At 38.3% G+C, this 23,907-nt stretch overlaps 1 pseudogene; it reads right to left on the bottom strand.

Annotated features, from left to right (window-relative positions):
• Positions 1-23,453: 23,453 nt before the first annotated feature.
• LOC132315226 (small nucleolar RNA R71) lies at positions 23,454-23,552 on the bottom strand (annotated as a pseudogene).
• Positions 23,553-23,907: the final 355 nt, after the last annotated feature.

Genomic DNA, 23,907 nt, shown 5'->3' with positions numbered 1-23,907 from the left:
TAGACTTTATTTATGCTTATTTTGGAGTATGGTTGATGATTTTACTACATCAATCATTTGATTTGTGAATTGTATGCACTGGTATGGGACGGTGGCATACTAGGGATGGATTAGTTCAAAATCCTAAGTCCTACCTATTCTGAAATAAGTTGGATTACTATAAAAGTTAAGTCCTACTTATATATATGTATATGCACCGGTATGGGATAGTGGCATATTAGGGATGGATTAGTTCAAAACACTAAGTCCTACCTATTCTGGGGATGGATTAGTTCAAAACACTAAGTCCTACCTATTCTGAAATAAGTTGGATTAACTATAAAAGATAAGTCCTACTTATATTTATGTCAGGTCAATAAACAGTTGAATGACATACCTTACTTTTGATGAATTATTTATATATATATACTTATGGTACCGTGATATGAGCTTGAGTCTCAGGATCATGGTTAGGGTGTGTATATCGCCTAGGATGGATAACTGGACAGTTTTGTTCCCTGGTAGGTCTAGCTATACATTCCCACTGTGATGTGCGATTTGCATGTTACCTTCTATTCAGGCTAAGACAGAACTATAGACTAGTGAGTGTCCTATAGTGTGTATTTATACATATATGGACTATTTTAGTTATTGCTGAGCTATCTAGGATGTATTTGCGTATCGGGTTTCTGTATGGATTGTAGTAGGATAGAACTTGCTAGTGGGTCTGACCCACTCTTATTTTTCAGGTGTTCGTCAATTCCAGGCTTAGAGTTTGATCGTGCTGAGCAGATACAGTCACTCATTCCTCCAACTACGTAGGATTACTTTTTTTGTTTTAGTTTTGGATTTTGTTTCTGTACTTTACTTTCCATTGGGATTTTATTAAGGGTCCACTAGATGGATTCCCGAGTTGTACATAGATTGGAAAGTTTGGATTTTATTGGTTTTAACTTTTGAGGAGTTAATATTTAGAATTCTTTCAGCCTTTATTATTTTGTTCTTAATTCTTTTTGTATTCCTGCTTGTTTACATATTAATTGTCTGGTATCCCTCAAATCTGTGCTCGGACTTGATCACCCGTAACTCTAGAATCGAGGGGTATCACACTTAATTAAAAGCAAATTGTCATAGATGTCGCATTTTGTTTGGTAAGAACTTTTCCCTTCACGCGGTCTTTATTTGAAAGCAAAATTTAATTCAAATTTGATTTGTGGACTTTTAAATTTTATTGAAAGCTTGAAACTTGAGTTTTTGTGAATTATTTGCAGATTTTGACTTAATTAAAAGATTTTGACTCTTTTACGGATGAAGCCGTGATAATTTTTTAATTTCCACCATGACTATTTTTTGTTTTCTTTCTAAGTCAGATACATGGAATTCATATACTATTGTCCCAATTTGAAGTTAATCTTAGATACTTTCATAAGAAAAATATCCAACTCCATCTTTAACTCCAATGATCATGTCTTACACATAAAAAGGATTTTTTATTTATTTATTTTTTTCACACAAAAAAAGGGATTTTTTTTTGGCCTGGCAAAGAAACAACAACAGACACAACAATTAAAACACAACCAAACAACACATCCAACACAACAACAAACAGCCAAAAACACACCGCCCACCCACACCCTAAACAAACCAGAGACTACGAAGGTAAACCCAAGGCATCCAAATGAGCAGAAGCATAAATCTGAGGCAGAAGTGGAAGTAGCTCATAATCAACAGGGGAAGCAACTCTAGACAACATTGCAATATCATTAGTCACTCTATTGCCCGAACAACGAACATGCTCCAGAGAGAGCAACAACAAAAGACCGAAGGTCTATCAGGATAGCAAAGCAAAGTGAAGCAATCTCAGAAGGGCAAACTGAAACATCCTTCACAGTCACAACCACACCCTTTGTGTCGGATTCAAACATACACAGCGCAACCCAAAAAAAGAAGCCCAAGAAAGAGCTCTATGAAAAGCAATCGTTTCAGCCATCAACGCCGAAGAAGTAATGAAAGGCCGAAAGATAACAGCATGAAGAATAATTCCCCTACAATCACGAAACACAGTACCTCCACTGCCATGGAAAGAGTTTGGAGAAAAAGTAGCATCAAAGTTACACGTAACCATATATTCCTTCGGCAGGTGGAACCCAACATTCGGCGGAGAAAGCAAGAACATTGGGACCGAGATTCTGTAAACTCCCAAAAACTTGCAACAACTTTAGCCACCACCTTCTCTGGACCCCATAACACATCATCAAACACCCTATAATTGCGATTTCCAAATATACCACGCATAAAAAAACATCAAACCCAGAGCTATGGATTGATCCGGTGATGAAGTAGCCCGCAACATCAAAAAGCGCCAGCCATCCAAAAAGGGATGGAGTGACACAGTGGAAAAATCCAGATGAAAAGGTGACAACTTCCAGACTTGAACAGAATGAAAATACGTGAAGAAAAGATGAATAAGCGATTCTTCTTCCACCCTACACCATGGACATAGAGGAGAATCGACACAACCCCTTAATAGCAACGACACACCAGTAGGCAAGGCATTATGAAAACACCGCCATAGGAAATGTTGAACCTTAGAGAGAGTATTACACCTTCAAACCAATCACTAAGAGAAAGTGTCCGAAGGAACCATGCAAGGATCGGAAAAGGACCTTGCAAAAACATAAGTAGAGCGAACAGAAAAAGACTTAGTTCGCTCAGGCGCCCAAATCAAAGTATCTTGCTTATCTCAATGACTAATAGGCAACCGTAAAATTTTTTGAACAACCAACGGAGGAAATAAATGACGTAATACATCCACCTTCCAGCCCATGGAGTGTGGACAAAACAAATCCACCACCAAACGAAAGGGCACTACACCCACGGTTCAGGGAAGCAAATTTGGAAGATCAGGCACCCAATGGTCTAGCCAAATATGAATTGTTTTGCCATTGTTAACCAACCAATGCAAACCACGACGTAAAATTGGCAGAGTTAACCAAATATTACGCCAACCCCAAGACGGATTATACCCCAGCTGAGCCTCCAAAAGGGAAGTATCAGGAAATACCTAGCCTTCTGTGACGGCCCTGGATTTTCAAACCAGTGCGTCCTGTGCTGATCCGTTAATGGATCCGAATGCGGAAGTAAAATATCAGAAATATGACCAATAAGACTCCAGAGGCAAAATAGTCATTTTACATGAAAATGACGTCCCTAGAATGTATATTATTCCCGAGACACATCCATGACTTCCCATGAAGTCACGAAACTAAAAAGAAAGTAGTGGAAGCAAATTACAAGAAAATCAAACAAAAAATAGCCCCAAGGGCAAAATGGTCATTTCTGAAAATATAGATTCGGGTGCTACCGAGTACACCAATGGAAAGACAATGAAATATTAATCAAGATGGACTCAAGAATCACATGATTCGGAGTCCGGACGAAGGAGAAACGACAAAACAACAAAAAATAGACATACAAAGCAAAAAGGGTAAACTGGTAATTATCCAGGAAGATCTGGAAGCAACCGAGCACACCGTTGGAAAGACAGCAAAAAGATAGTCAAGTTCAAATTTTTTTTTACTTGATTTGGAATCCGGACGAGGGAGAAAGGTCAAAAACAAAAACGACCACGAGCATGGCGCAGCTGGCAACAAGGGTTTTCTTCCGAGTTTCCAGAACTGAGGCTTAAAACGGACCCTTAAATGAACTTTTTTGGAAAAACACGAAGAAGAAACCCCCCCCCCCCCCCAAATCAAGTTTTCTACCCAATAGCGTGGACGGAAACCAAAAAAATGCACTGTAAAATGCCCAGAATACCCCCAACAAAATCAGGTCAAGAAGTTTAAAATTATTCTAAGCTACTGCCCAAGGAAAGGAAATGGGGCTTCGGGAGGTTTTAAAATTGCCTAAAATGAAAATTCAATCTTAAAATACACGCATAAGACCCTCAGAAGTTTCGGATCGGTCGTCACACTTTTCAAAAAAAAGTTGATGAATAGTACCAAGTACACTTGTATTAAAAATCAACAAAAACCTGGCAGTAAGGATTTTTCGGAAAAATATGGATTTTTGAGGGCCAAGATGATATTTTTTGAAAAACACAAAGAAGAACCCCCCCCCCCCTCAAAATCAAGTTTTTTACTCGGCAACGCGAGCGAAAATGAAATAAACACATTGTGAAATACCCAAAATGCCCCTGGAACAAAATAGGGTAAAAACTCAAAAAAATGCAACCTTAAGTTTTTATTTCTTTAAGAATGGTATTGTGTGTCAAAGTGAACATGCAAGCATACGTAATATGATAAAGTAGACGTACTACAATGGCCTACAGCCTCATGGCATGTCATATGCAAAATATGACCCTTCAATGCATGAAATCTCCTAACTTCCATAAGCAACAATGAAGTTAAAAATTTGCATACATATCACATAAGTGTCTTTGGCCCTTAGCCTCATTACATACAAGTCAAATACATTGCATAGAGTGTACTCATGTACGCATTTCATAAATGGAATCAAATATACACATTTTTGACATATAAGGCTACAAGTGGCATTTCAAGCCAACCTTTACAAGAATTAAAACCTTCAAGTCTACAATCATCCAAGCAATGATGAACATCACGAACCAAGTCTTCATACCTGAACAAAACCCCCAGTAACTTTGGGGTGAGTAAACAAGTTTACTCGTAGAGAATGAGCATGCATCGACTTGATTTCTTATAGATTTTTACATTAACATGAAACAATTCAAAAGGATCATGCCACCTAACGTCTATGTCAAGGTTAGACTCAGGGAGCATCCTAAGCTACCTAAGAGCATTCCAAGCATAAACTACAATATTTATGCAATTAAACAATATACAAACATGCTATACAACGCAATAAGATATAGATCATCAAAATCATTCACTTGAAATCTAAGATGCGAAATCAACTAAAGTTGTTCATGCCACCTAGCTTCTATGTTCCAAACGAGTCTAAGGAATCGTCCTAAGCTACATTAGAATAATAAAACACAAATCACCATATCGATACAGTTTAACCAACATTGGAACTTCCAATACAACGCGTAAAGCATAAATTCTCAAGGTTAACATCTTGAACTTAAAATGGGAAATCAAATAAGGATCAATAAGTTACGATATCATCTAGTTATCAAATTGAAATGTAATGCAAAATCAAACCAGGTGGACACTTGGACGTCACGCCGGATCAGGCTGACACCATGGTTACTTTAGGGTTACTAGCCCATGGTAAACCTCCTTATGTGCGCACTAGACTTGTAGAGGGACAATCCCCCGTACTAGAACCATGTCCTACCCTTAGTCAAACAACGACATCCCTAAGTTTCCAAAATCAACAAGTTATGCAACAACGTATATATCAACATGGATATACAAGATAATAAACTATCTACCACGTACAACCAATTTTGGAACCACAATACATGCCCTAAGTTCACAACTGTAATGGCATGAAGAATGTTGAATACTCATTATACAACATGGTACTCTTTATAACAATGTCCATCAATATTAAGAATACAATCCCACAATTATTGTACAAGTCTAGAATTATGATTGAAACATGCAATTGGCATACAATACATACTCAAATCATTAATATAACAAGGATAGAAATTAATTTAATAAAACAACTAATTTCTCTAGATTTCATCTCTCATCCAAGCATGCTCAATTTAATATATGTTGTAGTACCTATCATGGTCATTACATAAATCACTTCAAAACTTGATTTAAATTATGAGAACATAATAGTGAAAATTAATTAAATTAATTAACTAATTCCTCTAGATTTCAAATCAAATTCAAATAACCTCAAGTCTAAAATGGAATACAAGCAAAGTACAATTTACTAGAATTTGAATCAAATTAAATCCATTTAATCTCTAGATTTGAAAACTCATTTAAATCATCCCAATTTAATATATATTAAAGATCAAGTCATGGCCATGCCATATACCAAGTCTAAAATAAGTTATAAGCAAACTATGATACATCATTTATTTCTCAAATTAGCATAAGACATGCATACAACTTATACCGCATACAAAAGCAAGTAAAACCACTTAGAAAATAAATTATAACACCCCTACCTCACTAGAGAAGTGTCTTTCTAGAATCCAAGGCAAATCAACACAAAATGGTAAACCCTTCAAGGGTTATGAAGAGAAGGATAAGGGGAACAAAAAGTATTCCAAGCTTTATGGTCTAAGGTAAGTGGAAGGGCCTCAAAGATCAAGGTCAAGGCCTAAGGCTTCAAGCTCCATCCATGGAGGCTAGGGTTTTCTTGTAAGGAAGAGAATGGAATAATGTGGTTAAGTGTGAGTGGAGGGAATAGAAATCCTTCACTCACTATGTGCTCTTACACCATGGTTAACACACACATCTATGGTCAATTGCATAAAAATTCTTCTTTAAAACCATAATCTCAAAGTGGCCCAAAAATAATTGCAAGACTTAATTTGGAGCATACACTTGTCACTCATCCAAGCATCCATTGTAGGCTTAATCCTAAGCCTACACTTGTCAATCATCCAAGCCAACAAGTGGTCCAATCCTAGGCTAACAAGTGGTTCAATCTCCACCTTCCACATGTCATCATCCAAGGCCTCAAAGTGTTTCCACACAAATGTCAACAAGTGGACCAATGAGAGTGCTACACTTGTCACACTTTCCAAAAATTGTAAAAAGGTCCTTTTTGAAAATATCTTCCAAATTAAATTGTAAAATGGTCCCTAAGACGAAAAATAATTACTTTATTAGAATTTAAATATCGTGGATACATGCAAAACCGGAATCAAATCCGAACACGAAAAGTGAGGTTATGTCAACAAAGTGACAATCGAGAAAAAGACGAAAGGTAAATAGTTTCACAAAAGTGAAAATGTGAAAATGACTCGGTCCTCAAGGGAAGTCGTCAATCCAAGGAAAAGAGTCTCGGAAACCATCCCTGAACACTCAAGATGACACTAAATGACAAGAAACCGAACTCAGAAAGGAAAAGATCAACAAAAAAAAAAAATATCCTTGAAAATCTGAGAAAAATGAAAAGAAGGAAAATGACCGGGTCATTACACCTTCAGAAGCTCAAAAGCCAAACCATGTTGACGCACCTGAAGATTCCAAGCATGCTTGGTCAGAAGCGCTAAATTGAATGCCTCAAGATCCCTGAAGCCAAGCCTCCCCAATTTCTTACTCCAACATAGCAAATCCCAGTGGACCCAGTGAATGAAACGAGACTTTCCTTTATTGCACCATTAGAAGGAGTGAATATGTTTCATTAATTCAAGACAAAACATCTGAGGAAGCCTGAAAGAAAACATAACATATGTAGGCAAAGCACTCAGCACTGCTTTAATCAACACCTCCTTCCCTCCACTAGATAATGTGTTCGCCTTCTATGAAGACAATCAGTCCTACACCCGATCCAGTAAAAATTGAAAAACATCCCATTTAAACCAGCCCACAATAGCCGGCACGCCTAAATAACGCGCATGCAATCATTCCACCGTTAAACCCAATAACTCACTTAAGAAACAGCGCTTAGCAGTAGAAGTATTCTTGGAGACAAAAACTGATGATTTTGTAAAATTAACTTGTTGTCCCAATGCCCTTTCATAATCAATCAAAATGCATTTCAATAACCGGACTTCAGATTTAATGGTAGCACAAAAAATAATAGAATCATCGGTAAAGAACAGATGAGAAACTGAAGAGGCAGCCCTATAAATTTTCACCCCAGACAACAAACTTGCTTATTGAGCCTGTAAAATAGTCAGAGAGAGGGCTTCAGCACATAAAATAAAGAGATACAGAGAAAACGGATCACCCTGATGCAATCCCCGAGAAGGATGAAACAATCCATGTAATGACCCAGTCTTTTTCCTCCTTTTCCTTTTTCAGCAATTTTCTTTTTTTCGTCTTTTTCCTATTTTGTCTTTTCCTTATTTTGTCTTTTTCCTGTTTTTCATTTTTCCTTGCATAACCTCACTTGTTGTGCTCGGATTTTATTCCGGTTTTGCATGCATTCATAATATTTGATTTCCATGACATTTGTATTTTTACTTTTGTAGAAAATACATTCTAGTTTCTTACTTTTTCATAAAGGGCATGAATGCATACTTTAGTGTAATTATTCATTATTTTTGGGGTTTTTGTGTAATTACATAAAGTAATTATTTTATATCTTAGGGACCTTTTTGTAATTTAATATGTAAGATATTTTGAAAAAGGACCATTTTATAATTTTTGAAAAATGTGACAAGTGTCACATACTCACGGTGCCACTTGTTGGCAATGGGGTGGAGTGACTTGGATGTGTAATCTCTTGACATTTGGAGGGTGGAGATTCACCCACTTGTTGGCCTAGGATTGGTGCACTTGTTGGCTTAGATGGTTGACAAGTGTAGGCTTAAGATTAAGCCTAGGAAGGAGCCTTGGATTTGTGACAAGTGTAGGCACCAAAATAAGTCTTGCATTGTGTGTGTGCGAGAGGTAGTGTAAGAACATATAGTGAGTGGAGGATTTCTAGTTCTTCTACTCACCATTTCACACTTTACCTTTTTCATTTCACTTGTTTTCTCAAAACCCCAACCTAGCCACCATTGGAGAAAAGCTTGGTTCATAACTTTGACTTCATTTTTGGCTTCCTTCCACTCACCTTAGATCAAAGACCTTGGAACACAAAAGTTTCCCCCCACTCTCCTCTTCATTAACGCTAAACTTGTTTTACATTTTGAGTTTGGTTGCTTAGATTATAGAGATTTAATTCTCTATTGAGGTAAGGGTGGTAGTATGTTTATATTTTAAGTGTTCTATAATCCTTGAGGTTTAATATATATTGTATACATGCTTTTAGTATGATAGTCTTGCATATTATAGGAAACCCTTACTTGTTGACTTAGGGTTTATTGAATTAAGCATGTATAATTTGTATATAGCATGTGTAGAAAGGTTGTATGATTTAGTAGTATGCTAAATTCTAGTGTTTTCACACGTGGTAGTAATATAGGACTCTTGTAGAATTATAAATGCCATATGCAATTTCTATTGATTTAAATTATTATCTTATGGTGGTAATAATTCTATATGCTTGTCAAGGACTTATTGTGTTTATTTATAAGCTTGTTGTTAAATTGTTGATGATTAGTAGATAAAGTTTATTGTTGAGGCATGATCTAAATTGATAAGTAGTGATATTGTTTTATACATTATATCATGATGAATACTTGTCATTTATTATGCCATTTTAGATTTGGAACCCTAAGATATGGTTTGTGTGGTTTCAAAATACTTGTGCATGGAAGGTGGTTTATATGCCTTAAACATAGTGTTTGAGTTTTGAACTTGTTGTGATTTTTTATTATCTTGGGACATTGTTAAAGTGACATGGCTAAAGTTTGGCTTTAGTGCGGGAGGTATGAGTTCTTCCCATTTGAGATAGTGCACACTAGGGTGGTCTTCCCAGCGGGTTAATGCCCGGAATAACCATTTTGATCTTAGTTTAGTCCGAGACGTGATGTCCAAGTCTTCCACTAATTGATTTCGCATTAAATTCCAAGTTGACAACCAATGTTTAATTGTAACTTGAAATTCTTGTTATTGGCGAATTGGTGTTGTTAAGTACATTGATATTGATATGTGTTGCTAAGAGATATTTAAGTTAGCTTAAGATGATCCCTTAGAACACCTTGAACATAGACGTTAAGTGGAATGCTCCCTTGTATTCGTCTATATTGATCTTGCAAAGATATTGAAACTTTAAGGTATACGCATATGCTTCTTCCTACGAGTAACTTGATTACTTACCCTAGTGGTTTGGATTGTTTTTTGGGTAAAGAGACTATGTTCTTGGATGCTCATCATCCTTAGAGGCTAATGAGCAATTTGGAACATTTTTGTATATTGACATGCAAGTGTTTAGCATGCTTTACTTTTGGATATTCTATTTTTGTATACCATGGATGTATGGTATTTTTGGGGCTAATGTAGCTACCTTAATGTGTAATGATACCTAAGTACTTACTTTTGACATTATAAGCATGTATGTATGGAGGCCAAGGGCCAAGCATGATTACTTTTGTACTTGTACTCTCTTGGCATCAAACTTTTACTTTAAATTGCATTTTAACCATCTTGGAGGTTTGCCACATGAAATTCTTGTAATTAACATGTTCATATGTTCATATGTTCAATTTTCCTTAAAATGAATCAAAATTTGATCTATGCATGTGGGTAGAATGAATCCCATAGGTTCCATTGCAATTCCATATGTTTGGAGGAGCATTCAGCAGCGTTTCAAGGAGTTTCGGTCGACCAAAACTCCCTGAAAAGTTGCTGAATGCTCGACCGAAACTTTATTTCAGTCAACCGATGCCTCAAACCGGTCGATCGAACCAACCAAGCCTTAAAACCATATTTTTAGAAAGTATTCTGTGAGTTTCGGTTGACCAAAACTCACCCTACTTCTATTTCGGTCGACCAAAATAGCCCTCATTGCGCAACTCTACAGTTCAGTTTCAGCACTGATGGTCCAACTTCGAAAGGCCATAACTTCTTCGTTTCTAATCCAAATAGGGTGATTCTTGAGCCTAAGCTCAAGTATTTTAAGTCAGATTTCCAATGGTACCTATTACATTCTCAGATTCCAAACATAGTGAGAGATATTTATGTTTTGGTGGAGTAGTGTCAGTTTTCATTTCAACCGGGAAAGGGCATTTTGTAAAATTCTTAGCCAATGTTCTTAAAACCTCTTGGGATGTCTTGAAATGATTAGATTAGGTTTTATTGACCTTTTTTGACTTTTTTAGAGTCAAGTCTCTGACTTTATTTGTGAATTGACCATTTTGCCCCTTTGATAACGAATTTTGTACTTTTTGACATTTGTTCCCGCTTTTGCTCTCTTTAAGTCCCGTGATCTCATGAAAGGTCACATTTGTGTCTTAAGAGTGATTCATATCTCTTAAGACCTTGGTTTATCATTTACTTCCGCATTTCGGATCCATTATCGAATTAACTTTCGGTTCATCACTGATGCACCGGGTTAAAAAACTTGGGCCGTCATAAGTGGTATCAGAGCTCCTAGGTTTGAACACCTTAGGACGATGGGTTTTGGGTGCATATCATGCTTTTGTTGATCTACTTTGATTTATGTGCATGCTTTTGATAACATGTTTTGGCTTTATAACATGTATACGTGTTTCGTTATAACACACTTGGTTGTATGACATATCCTTAGGTTTATATGCTTATATGGTTAAAAGCATCCTTGTTTGACATGCATGCTTACTTGCTTAAGTACTTAACTGTTTACACAGCTTTCGTTGATTGCTTTAACATGACTGTATGTTGCATACCTTGTCTTGCTTGGTTTTTTGTACATTTATAGTGTGAGTTGCACTCGGTCATAATAACTTGTGTTATTGTTGACCTTCCTTCTTTTGCACGTTTAGCACCATGGTCGTCACACGTGGAGAGTCCTCATGTCAGGGCACTGAGGAGCAGGTGGCTGACACCAAGTTCACGAGGGGTCCGGGGAGGCCCAGGATTCTAGTTCGTGGCGTGAATGCTAACCCGCCACGGGCACTAACTTATGAAGATCGGGCTGCTCAGGGAATCAATTAGGGGATTGCTGAATCCTTACAGGAGTTGATACGTAGGCAGGTGGTAGGGATACAGTTTTCAGCACCGGCACTGGCACTGATAGTCAATGAGGCACTAGAGTAGTTTATGCAACTACAGAGGGTTAAGATTGATCCATTTACGGGGAGTTCAGATCCGCTAGTCTTAGAAGCTTGGTTGGACCTTATGGTTTGCAAGTTAGATAGTATGGCGGTACCCACGGACAGGTTGAGGATTTCCGTGATTGCTTCTTGTTCATAGGGAATGTAGATATTTGGTGGAGGTCTATGACTAATGTCCACAACGTTGAGTTGATGACTTAGAACAAGTTCAGAGATTTATTCTTCAAGCACTTATTTCTTAGGGCTATGAGGTGGGAGATGAGGACACAGTTCGCAGGTCTCTATCGGGGCACTATGAGTGTCATTGAGTATGAGACACGATTTACTTCTTTCTCTCGTTATGCCGAGGATATGGTAGCAACTGACAATGCCAGGGCAATGAAGTTTCAGGATAGGCTACATCTTGACATCAGGCCACGGGTCTTAATTCTTGATTTGAGGACTTATAAAGAAGTGGTCCAGAGGGCTATTGTAATGACCCGGTCATTTTCTTCCTTTTCCCTTTTTCCTCAAATTTTGTGGATAATTTTTTTCCGTTGTCCTTTCTTTTCTATGGATGGTTCTTTGTCGCTTAGTGTCATCTCGAGTGCTCAGAATTGGTTTACGAGACTCTTTCATGTGAATTGACAACTTCCTTTGAGGACCGAGTCATTTTCGCATTTTTCATTTTTTGACACTATGCGCTATTTCGTCTTTTCCCTATTTTGTCATTTTCCCTATTTCGTCTTATCTCTGTTTGTCAGTTTTTAGCACAACCTCACTTCTTGTGCTCGGAGTTGGTTTTTGACTTCACGTATCCTTATCGTGAAAGGTTTCCACGAAATACGTATCTTTACTTTTACAAGAAAGTACTCTGGTTACTCCCGGTGCCCATAGGGGCATGGATGCATAAATCTTTAGAATTAATTTCATTTCTTGGGGTGATTTTCATAAATATCTTTTGAAGATATTTTATTTTAGGGGCATCTAAGAAAATATCTTTTGGAAGATATTTCATTCTGGGGCAGTTTCGCAGTTAACCCTTTTTGTAGGGGCCATTGTGCAATTAATGAAAGTTATTGCAAAATGTCTCGTCTGGAGCCTGGATCCTCGTACGGGATTCATTTTCACTTTTTGTTGACTTGTAAATTTATAGAATTCCGTTCTGGTCATTTTTCTCCAGTTACAGAGTTTCTGGACTTGGTTGCCGTCGAACTTGTTCGGGGCATAACTTTCTGTTCGGGACTCAGTTTTCAACGCCGTTTCTTCCTTTGTTTATATTTTCTCATTTTTAATCTTTTTCATTCATGGAGTTTTTCCGTTTGAGCGCGTTTGCTCAAAATCCACTTTTCCGGACCCGGCGGGGCCCTTTCAGGGCACTTTTTGTGATTTACTATAAATAGGTGCCTTAAAGAAGAAAAATCAGATTTTCTTCTTCTTCCTCCTCTCCTTGCACGACCAAAGGCATCCATGGATGCCCATGGAGCTGCCATCTTCTCTCTCCTCCTTTAACCTACTTTTCCTAAGTGAAAATCCTTCGGCTCTTGCATTTGTTGCTCGCCTCGTCGTGCTCTACCATTACCCCTTATTAGAAACCATTTCTGAGCAAATTTTGAGTTTGGGATTTAGGCCAAGATTGGATTTTCATGGGGCTTCTTGGAGATTCATATAGATCGTGTTGTCCCCGATAAAACCTAGGAGTTTCGTCGGATTCGGAGCCGTTTCGTTTTGATGGCTTTTGAGATTTTCATCTCAAATTAAGGTAGGGGGTGTCTTAGGATTATATTTGTGTTGTATTGATGATTATATATGCTTATACAACTTGTATGCATGTTTTGTATAAGCCTTGGAATTTAATTTTAATTAATTTCTTTGTAAATGATTTAATGCTCAAGGATATGTATGACTTGGAATTGAATTGTAACATGGTAGAAAATTATGCTTGGATATGTTGGTTAACATATATTAAATTTGGCTCATTTGATTAAGAATTACAACTTTTATTTAATATTTATCTTTAGTGAAAATTTAATTCACATGGTTGTAGCAAACATGAAATCATGATGTAATGTGATATTTGGATAGGCCTTGGCATGTTCTCTAACATAGATTAAATTGAGGGCATTTGGAATTGTTTAAAACTCTAGAGAAAATTAATTAATTAGCTTGATTAATTTTGTTTTAAGTGTTTTAGTCACTTAACTTGTCATTTGATGATATATATGTGATGACCATGCCATGTCCTTCAAATTATATTAAATTGAGATTATTTGGGATTAACTTGGGATTTAGAGAATTTAACTATTTATGTTTAATTAAATTCTATTTTATTACTCCATGGATTTAATTGCATTTTGGAAGTTGTTTTTATATTTAAATCATGGATTTGGATTTGGTGTATGTTCACTTGATTACTTTTGAGCATTGGATAACATAGTTGTTACTTTTATATTCATGAGAATATGTTTTTCCTTATTGAATATATTGTTGCTATGTTTAAGGAATTGCACACTTTGTGTTTGATATCTTTCATGCCATAGTAGTTGTAGACTTTGAGCATGTATTGTATAAGTTTCAAAAATTAGATTGTGCTTGGTAAATAGTTGATATCTTGTATATACATATTGATATTTATATACGTTGTTGCACAATTTGTTGATTTTGGAAACTTGGGGATGTCGTTGTTTGGCTACGGCTAGGACTTAGTTCTAGTACGGGGGATTGTCCATCTATATAGTCTAGTGCGCACATAGGGAGGTTACCCATGGGCTAGTAACCCTAAAGTAACTATGTTGTCGGTCTAATCCAGTGTGACGTCCGAGTATCCACTTTGTTTGATTTCATATTTCATTTCAAGTTGATAACTAGATGATATCGTAACTTGTGGTTCTTTATTTGATTTCTTATTTTGAGCTTAAGATGTAACTTTGTGAAAGCATGCTTTGTGCGTTGTATTGGAAGTTCCATTTTCGATTAAATTGTATCGATATCATAATTTGTGTTTTGATGTTCAAATGTAGTTTAGGAATGATCCTATAGATTCACTTTGAACATAGATGTTAGGTGGCATGTCCCACTCTTGTTGTTTTCGTTTCTTGGATTTCAAGTTGAAGACTTTGAGAATCTGTATCTTGTTGCTTTGTATAACATGTTTCCAAGTTGTTTGAATTGCATGAACAATGTGATTATACTAGAAATGTTTTAAGGTAGCTTAGGATGCTTCCTGAGTCTCATTTTGACATAGACGTTAGGTGGCATGAACCCCTTTGATATGTTTCACCTTAAGGTGATAAAATTGTAAAATGCTAGGTCGATGCATGCTCATCTCCTACAAGTAGCTTTATGTTACTCACCCCTACGATACTGGGGCATATTTCAGGTACAGGACTCAAGACTTGAAGATTTCCTTGCCTTGGATCGTTTGGTAGCTGTATGTATTAAACTTGTATTCTTTGATTCTACGTATGTAAAGTGTACATAAGTACGCTCCTTTTAATGCATTTTACATGTATGACATGAGGCCAAGGGCCATTAACTTGAAAGGTTACAAGTATGCTTCCTCTAAAACTCAAGTATTGCCATTGTAGCTTATTTGTGAGAAATGGAGGCTTTGTATGCTAAAACTTGTTAATGGAATGTAAGAGGCTTTAGACCATGTTGGTACATCTATTTTATCATATTGCATGCACTTGCATACTCACTTTGGCAAACAACACCATCCTTGATGAAACAAAAACTCTAAGTAGTATTTTTAGGGAGTTTTACCCTATTCTGTTCCAGGGGAATTTTGGGTATTTCATAATGCGTTTTTTTCATTTTTCCTTAAGAGTCACGTAAAAAACTCAATTTTGAGGGGGGTTTCTTCTTTGTGTTTTTCCAAAAAATTCCATCTTGGCCCTCAAAAATCTATATTTGTCCGAAAAATCCTTGCTACCAGGTTTTGAAGATTTTTAGTGCAAATGTACTTGGTATTATTCATTGACTTTTTTTTGAAAAGTGTGACGACCGATCCGAAACTTCCGGGGGTCTTGTGGGTGTATTTTAAGATTGAATTTTCAATTTAGGCAATTTAAAAACCTCCCGAAGCCCTATTTCCTTTCTTTGGGCAGCAGCTCGGAGAAATTTTTACCCCATTGACCAGATTTTGTTGGGGGCATTCTGGGCATTTTACAATTCATTTTTTTGTTTCCGTTCGTGATCAGGGTGGGAAACTTGATTTTAGGGGGGGTTTTTTCTTTGAGTTTTTCCAGAAAAGTCCATTTAGATGCCCGTTTTTACTCTCAGTTGCAGCAGTAGTAGGGTTACGGCACTGTAGCTGTCACGGCCTTCGTCGGGCCGCCGCGACATCGATTTTGTTTTTGACATTTCTCCCTCATCCGGACTCCAAATCAAGTGAATTTTTTTTTTTAAAATTGATTAATTTTTCATTTTCTATCCAACGGTGTGCTCGGTTGCACCCAAATATTTTTGAATAATTACCAATTTACCTCTTTTAGCTTTATTGCTCGTTTTTTTTTGTTTTGTCATTTCTCCTTCGTCCGAAATCCGAATAATAAAATTCTTGAGTCCACCATGATTAGTTTTTCGTTGTCTTCCCAGTGGTGTGCTCGATAGCACTTAAATCCATTTTTTTGCAAAATGACCATTTTGCCCCTAGGTTCCTTTTTGTCCATTTGTTTTCCTTTTGGTTCCATGACCTCATTGAGGGTCACATTGGTGTCTTAGAGACGCAATATATCTCTAGAGACCGTTGTTTCACCTTTCACTTTCGCATTTCGGATCCGTTATCGGGTCATCTTTTGGTCATCACTGACGCACCGGGTTTACAAAACTTGGGCCGTCACAGCTATGTTAGATGAAGCAGAGGAACGGGATTAGTTACGGATCAATGGTTCACACAAGCAGCCTCGCGGAGATAATCCATCATCTTCTGGGCGTCAGTCGAAGAAAGCCAGGGCAGGGAACAATACTCACTCACAAGGGGCATCGCAGCAGAATCGTTCTGCACCCACAGTTCCTATATCTTCGGGATTAGCCCAGGGAGTGGTTTGTTACCATTATCAACAGCCGGGGCACATCAAGCCTCGCTGCCCATAGCTTTGAGCACAGGCCAGTCAGACTTCAGCTTCTAGAAAAATAGGGCAGGGAGCTTGCTTCTATTGTAAGCGGCCAGGTCATCTCAAGAAGGATTGTCCAAGGTTGTTGAATAAGTCACGTGGTGGCACAGATTCACAGATGGTACCGGCACAGTCTGCAGTGGTTTAGTCTGGTTTCAGAGTTCTTCAGGCGCCACAGCCAGTGGCGCCAGTTGGCACTTATCCAGCCAGGGGTTCTACACCTACTACTTCTACACATCAGTCAGGCTATCAGGGCAGTTCACAGCAGGGCTTAGGGATGAGCCTATGCTCTTCCACAGGCGGATGCTTCCGCAGGCACCTCTTCAGTTCGAGGTATCTTTCCAGTTTTCAGTTCTTGGGCACGGGTTCTTGTTGACAAGGGTGCATCACATTCTTTCATTTCTACATCATTTGCACATTCATTGGGTCTGGAGGTCACACTTTAGGATATTCTTCTCTGTGTTGACACACCAGTTGAGGGTCTAGTGTCTTTGGATCGTGTTTGTCGGGGTTGTGCTATTGAAATAGTTGGGCGGACCTTAGAGTTCGATTTCGTTGTTCTCGACATGATGGGCTTTGACGTCATTCTCGGGATGGATTGGTTGTCATGCTTTCGGGCTACGATTGATGCTTCCACGGGAGGGTGTCCGTTTCCACTCCCAAGGGAGATTGTTTCCATTTTGTGGGAGATCGGAGTGATTCCCACCTAGCGATGGTTTTCAGTATTGGTGACTGGAGTCGCCACAGATCCTACTTGGCTAGTTTGCTAGTTGACAAGGGTAGCAGTTTGGGCCGTGTTCTTCCGGCAGTTGTTGAGGAGTTTATTGATGTCTTTCCAGAGGAACTGACAGAGTTACCTTCTTTAAGGGAAGTTATTTTTGCCATTGATGTTATTCCCGGTACAACGCCTATTTCTATGGCACTGTACCGTATGGCACCGGCAGAGCTTGATGAGCTGAAAAGTTAGTTGGATGATTTGAAAGCTAAGGGCTTTATTCGTCTTAGTGCTTCACCATGGGGAGCACCGGTTCTTTTTACAAAAAAGAAGGATGGATCTTTGAGACTTTGCATCGATTATCGCAAGTTGAATCATGCTACGATCAAGAACAGATATCCTTTGCCTAGGATTGATGACTTGTTTGATCAGTTGAAAGGACCGACATTCTTTTCGAAGATTGATTTGAGATCAGGTTACTATTAGTTAAGGGTTAAGGATGAGGATATATCCAAGACCGCTTTTTGTACACGGTATGTCCATTATGAGTTTCTGGTGATGCCATTTGGTTTGACCAATGCTTCAGCAGCTTTTATGGATTTGATGAACCGTGTATTCGGTGACTATCTTGACAAATTTGTGGTGGTGTTCGTTAACGACGTTCTGGTATACTCGGCTTCGGTGGAGGAGCATGAGTATCATGATAGTGTTGCAAATCCTTAAGGAAAATCAGTTGTATGCCAAGTTCGAGAAATGCGAATTTTGGCTACCGGAAGTGAAGTTCCTTGGACACGTCGTGTCAAGGAGTGATGTTGCAGTGGATCAGTCAAAGATTGAGTCTGTGATGGATTGGGAGCTGCCCAAAGACAGTGTTTGAGGTTTGGAGCTTTCTTGGCCTAGCCGGATATTACAGGAGATTTGTACGGGATTTCTCTCATCTAGCGGCACCTATGACTCGACTTACTCGCGAGGGAGTCAAGTTCATATGGAATGAGGCTTGTGATTTTGCTTTTCAGGTGTTGAAGGTCAGATTAACATCAGCTCTAGTTTTTATCATACCTGAACATGGTTTGGGTTACGTGGTCTATTGTGATGCTACGCGGGAAGGATTGGGTTGTATCTTAATGCAGACAGAATGGGTGGTTACTTATGGGTTTCGATAGTTGAAGACTCAAGAGTTAAACTATCCGACACATGACTTGGAGTTGGCAATAGTTATCTTTGCTCGGAGGGGGTGGAGACATTATTTGTATGGAGAGAAGTTCGAGGTTTTCTCCAATCACAAGAGTCTCAAGTATCTCTTCTCTCAGAAGGATTTGAATTTGAGACAGCGCAGATGGGTTGAGTTCATAGAGGACTATGACTTTGAGTTGCAGTATCATCCGGGAAAAGGCCAATGTGGTGGCCAATGCATTGAGTAGGAAGTCATGGGGTACTCTTGCTAGCATTTCTATTCACAGATGGAAGATGCTAGAAGAGCTTGCAGATCTTGGTTTGCAGTTGTATGAGGATGTTTCACCAGCTATTTTGTTTAGCCTTGTGGCCCAACCAGCTCTTGTTAGCAAAGTTATTGAGGCACAGCAGGACAATGGGGAGATGAAGTCCATCTACGATCAAATTTCAGGTGGCGAGAATATAGAGGGTTGGACCTTACATTCAGATGGCGGTCTCAGGTACAGAGGGAAGATGGTTGTTCATTTGTCTTGTCGTGACGTTGTTCGTTGGGATTTTCACCATTCTTGACTTGCAGTTCATCGTGGTGGTATGAAGATGTATCACAATTTGCGGAGATAGTTTTGGTGGAAAGGCATGAAATGGGATGTTTCTCAGCTCGTGGCTAAATGCTTTACTTGTCAGCAAGTGAAGGCAAAACATCAAAGACCGGCAGGGTTGTTGTAGCCACTATTAGTGGCAGAGTGGAAGTGGGAGCACATCACTATGGATTTCGTGACTGGACTTTCGAGATCCAAGGCAGGGAATGATACCGTTTGGGTCATTGTTGACAGACTGACTAAGACGTCTCACTTCTTGCCCATAGCAGTGACAGATGATGTAGAGAAACTTAATGGACTGTACGTGGTGCAGATTGTCAGGCTTCACGGGGTTTTGGTATCCATTGTTTTGGATAGGGATCCCAGGTTCATGTCTCACTATTGGCATAGTTTTCAGGAGGCTCTTGACATGGGGCTTCATTTCAGTACAACATTCCATCCTCAGACTGATGGTCAATCGGAGCGTACCATTCAGATATTGGAGGATATGCTACGGGCTTGCATTTTGGATTTTGGGGGTAGTTGGGAAGACTACTTTCCCTTAGTTGAGTTTTCCTACAATAATAGTTACCAGACCAGTATCGGTATGGCACCTTTTGAGGCGTTGTATGGCAGACCTTGCAGATCTCCAGTTTGTTGGACTGAGGTAGGTGATACAGTCACCTTGGGTCTCGATATTGTCTTTGAGACTACAGAGAAAATTAAGTTGATTTGGCAGCGGTTGGCTACAGCTCAAAGCAGGCAGAAGAGTTATGCTGATAAGAGGAGGAGATCCTTATCTTTTGAGGTAAGGGCCTACGTCTTTCTCAAGATTTCTCCACGGAAGGGACTTCTGAGATTTCGGCAGACGGGCAAGTTGTCTCCTAGGTTCATTGGACCATTTCGGATTTTGGAGTGCGTCGGTGAAGTTGCTTATCATTTGGCATTGCCGCCAGACTTGGATAGGGTTCACGATGTCTTCCATGTTTCTATGTTGAGGAAGTACAAGCCAGATCCATCGCATGTCTTATGGTAGATAGATGTTGTTGTTAATGAGGATATGACTTACGAGAAGGGTCCAATCTAGATTCTTGATTCACAGGAGTAGGTTTCGCAGACCAAGACCATTCCATTGGTTAAGGTCTTGTGGAGACATCGTGGCGTTGAGGAGGCTACCTGGGAGCTTGAACAGGAGGTTGACTCTCAGTATCCCCATTTGTTCTCTCTTTCAGGTACGACTCGATTTCGGGGACGAAATCTTTTTAAGGAGGGTAGGTTGTAATGACCCAGTCTTTTTCCTCTTCCTTTTTCGGCGATTTCCTTTTTTTCGTCTTTTTCCTATTTTGTCTTTTCCCTATTTCGTCTTTTTCCCATTTTTCATTTTTCCTTGCATAACCTCACTTTTTGTGCTCAAATTTCATTCTGATTTTGCATGCATTTATGATATTTGATTTCCATGACATTTATATTTTTACTTTTGTAGAAAATACATTCTAGTTGCTTACTTTTTCATAAAGCGCATGAATGCATACTTTAGTGTAATTATTCATTATTTTGAGGTTTTGTGTAATTACATAAAGTAATTATTTTATGTCTTATGGACCTTTTTGCAATTTAATTTGTAAGATATTTTGAAAAAGGATCATTTTGTAATTTTTGGAAAATGTGACAAGTGTTGTGTTTTTTTGCAGTGGTGGTGGTCATTGGGGAATATTTGCTGTACGACCCCAGCTCATTTTGGGTGTCATTTGACCTACCTATATAAGGATAAGGATTAATTTTTGTATAAAAAACATAGAGGATCATATTGTATCACATCATATCATATCATACCTTGTAGAACCCTTAGTGAGGAAGCAAAGAAGAGGAGGAGGCTAGAGACACCATTGGAGACTCTTCATCAACCAAGGAGCAGATTTCTTCCATGGAGCTTGCCCTTGAGGGTTGGAGGACATCATCCATGAGTGGCTAGACATCCTTTTGGGGCTAGAGTTACCCCCAAGCATGCTTTCTACTTCTTGATTTATGTATTTTTGAGGGGATTTGTATTGTGATTCATGTCTTGACACTTTTATACATATAGATCTTGTTTATTCAATGATTTATGTGGTTTAATGCTTCCAATTGATCATTTCATTCTATCCATATGTCTATGTATGCTAGAATAGATGTTTATGTGTTTGTCTCTATTTCTTGTGTTATTGATGCATGTTTATATGTATTGATGCTATAGATCTAGAGATTGTCAAGACATAGTGCTTAATATCATGTTCTTGTGGTTTATGTGATGGTTCATACTCAATTCTTGATAGATTGTACCTCTCCCTTAGTTTAATTAGTTTAATTTCATATCATTAGCTTAGTTGTAGTGTAGTTGTTAAATGGGAGGACAATCCATGCTTGTTGTTGATGTTCTATACTTATGAAAAACAAGTAATATGTATCTCTATCCTTGTGATGTGTTTGGATTGTAAGCTTAAAGAAAGGATTAATGGCTTAATTTGATATGTTGTGCTATCCACCATGTTGTTTAGGTAATATATGCTTAATTGATCATCCATGCTTGTTGAAACAACCACACACACACATTTTGTTGGAATACATGCTCTTCCCCTCATTAATCATTCATTAAAGGTGTAGAAAAGCTATGCTTAGTGGTGATCTCTAAACTCCAAGATCTCTCTCTCTTTTATTCTCTCTATTGCATTATTGTTTACTTTAATTTAAATTGCATCTAGTTTAATTCAATCAACCAACCACTATTTTGATCACTCGACCTACTAACCCTAGTTTTGATTCCTCAACCTAGTACGACACTCGATCCCTTGGGACGATCCCTACTCACCCTAGCTATATTTTTAGTGAAAGGTAGTAGTGGCAATTTCTAAATGTAAAACTTGGCCACATTGCATAAACTTTTGGGTTCGACGACGACCCACACCAAGTTTTTGGTGCCATTGCCGGGGATTGATTGATTGGCAACGTCATATTTGTGGAATCAATTAGGAATTAGTACTCTTTTGATCGTGTCTTTACTTTGTTTTTAATTTTTGTTACTTATTGTGTTTGTTCTTGTTTGACTAGGAGAATTGGGCTAAGAAGGTGAGTATAGGAACATCCAAGCAAAGGAGCTAAGCAAGCAATGGAAAAATGCTAAAATCATAAAAAAATTGCTAAGCTAAACTATAAATTTGGAGTTGAAGTGCTAAACTCATCCCTTAGTTAAATCGTCGGCCCGCGTGGAGGCTTGTATTTCAATTCTTAGATAAATCATGAGCCCGCGTGGAGGCAATTTACTTTTCTCGTATATTGTTAAAGCATGGGAGTATGAGAACATTGTATGTGGAAGAAGTTTGTTGATTATTGACTTGTTGTGAAGGTGAAGTGTTTGTGTCATTGCTTGTTGTGTTGCATTATGCATGCATGGTCGTAGATTATTGAGACCCACTCTTGTCCCTTTAAATTTTCATCTTGAATCCATTGTTCAAAACCTTAGGGGAAGAGGTAGTTCTAGTCAATCCATTTCATCAATGAAAGGACACAATGAGGACCATGTGGAGGACCTTGGTCACATAGACCAACAAGGCATCCTTCACCCCAATGTGCATCATGATAACATGCAAGTTACATTAGGTATGCCAAGGCCATTTATTCATCCACCACAACAACAACAAGGCCAAGTTCTATTGGGAATGCCAAGGCCAATCTATGCTCCCCCACCTCCCATCATTTAAGGCAACCAAGGTGCCTCTGTTGCACCTGCAATTGCTAATCCTCCCCTTGCTTTAAGAGATCACTATGTGCCTAATGAATATAATGCACCCACATGCATTCAATTGTCACCATTTAGAGCACACCACTATGAAATCAAACCACAAACCATTCAAATGTTTCCGAATTATCATGGACTTCCAAGTGAAGAACCTTACAAGCATTTGGATGAGTTTCTTGAAGTATGTTCCATCGTAAAATACACGGACATGCCGGAAGAAGTCTTAAGGCTTAAACTTTTTTCCATTCACCCTTAAGGACAAGGCAAAATATTGGTTTAACAATCTTAGGCCTTTTTCAATAACTTCTTGGGCAGAAATGCAATAAGAGTTCTTGAAGAAGTACTATCCGATTTCTAAGACCAATGCCATAAGAACCTCAATTCAAGAATTTTCACATGGGGATGGAGAAACATTTTATGAGGCATGGGAATGCTTTAATGAATTTCTTAGGAAGTGTCCACATCATGACATGCCCAAATGGCAATTAGTTCAATATTTCTTTGAGAGCTTATTGGATAATTACAAAGGCATGGTTGATGCTTCCATGGGTGGCTCTTACGTTGATAGGCATGAGGATGACGTGTGGCGTCTTTATGAGAGCATGAGTGAAAATTCTTTGCATCGTACTTATTTTTCGAAGAATGGTAGAAATTCTAGTGGTAGGAAGAGTGTTGGCTTACATCAAGTCGACCACTCTAATGAAATTGCCACCGAAATGAAATCATTATCTCAAAGGTTTGATCAATTTTTGATCAACCAAAACTCGGCGAATCAAGTATCTTCTTTTCCTAACTATTCTCATCATGCATCTAATGAGACATGTATG

Source organism: Cornus florida, unplaced genomic scaffold (genome assembly GCF_030987335.1).
Source record: "Cornus florida cultivar Cherokee Brave unplaced genomic scaffold, ASM3098733v1 CherokeeBrave_3.0.0_Hap2_Chr06, whole genome shotgun sequence".
NCBI lineage: Eukaryota > Viridiplantae > Streptophyta > Magnoliopsida > Cornales > Cornaceae > Cornus > Cornus florida.
Note: the sequence above shows the minus strand (reverse complement) of the source record. Positions and strands in the feature narration are given on the sequence as shown.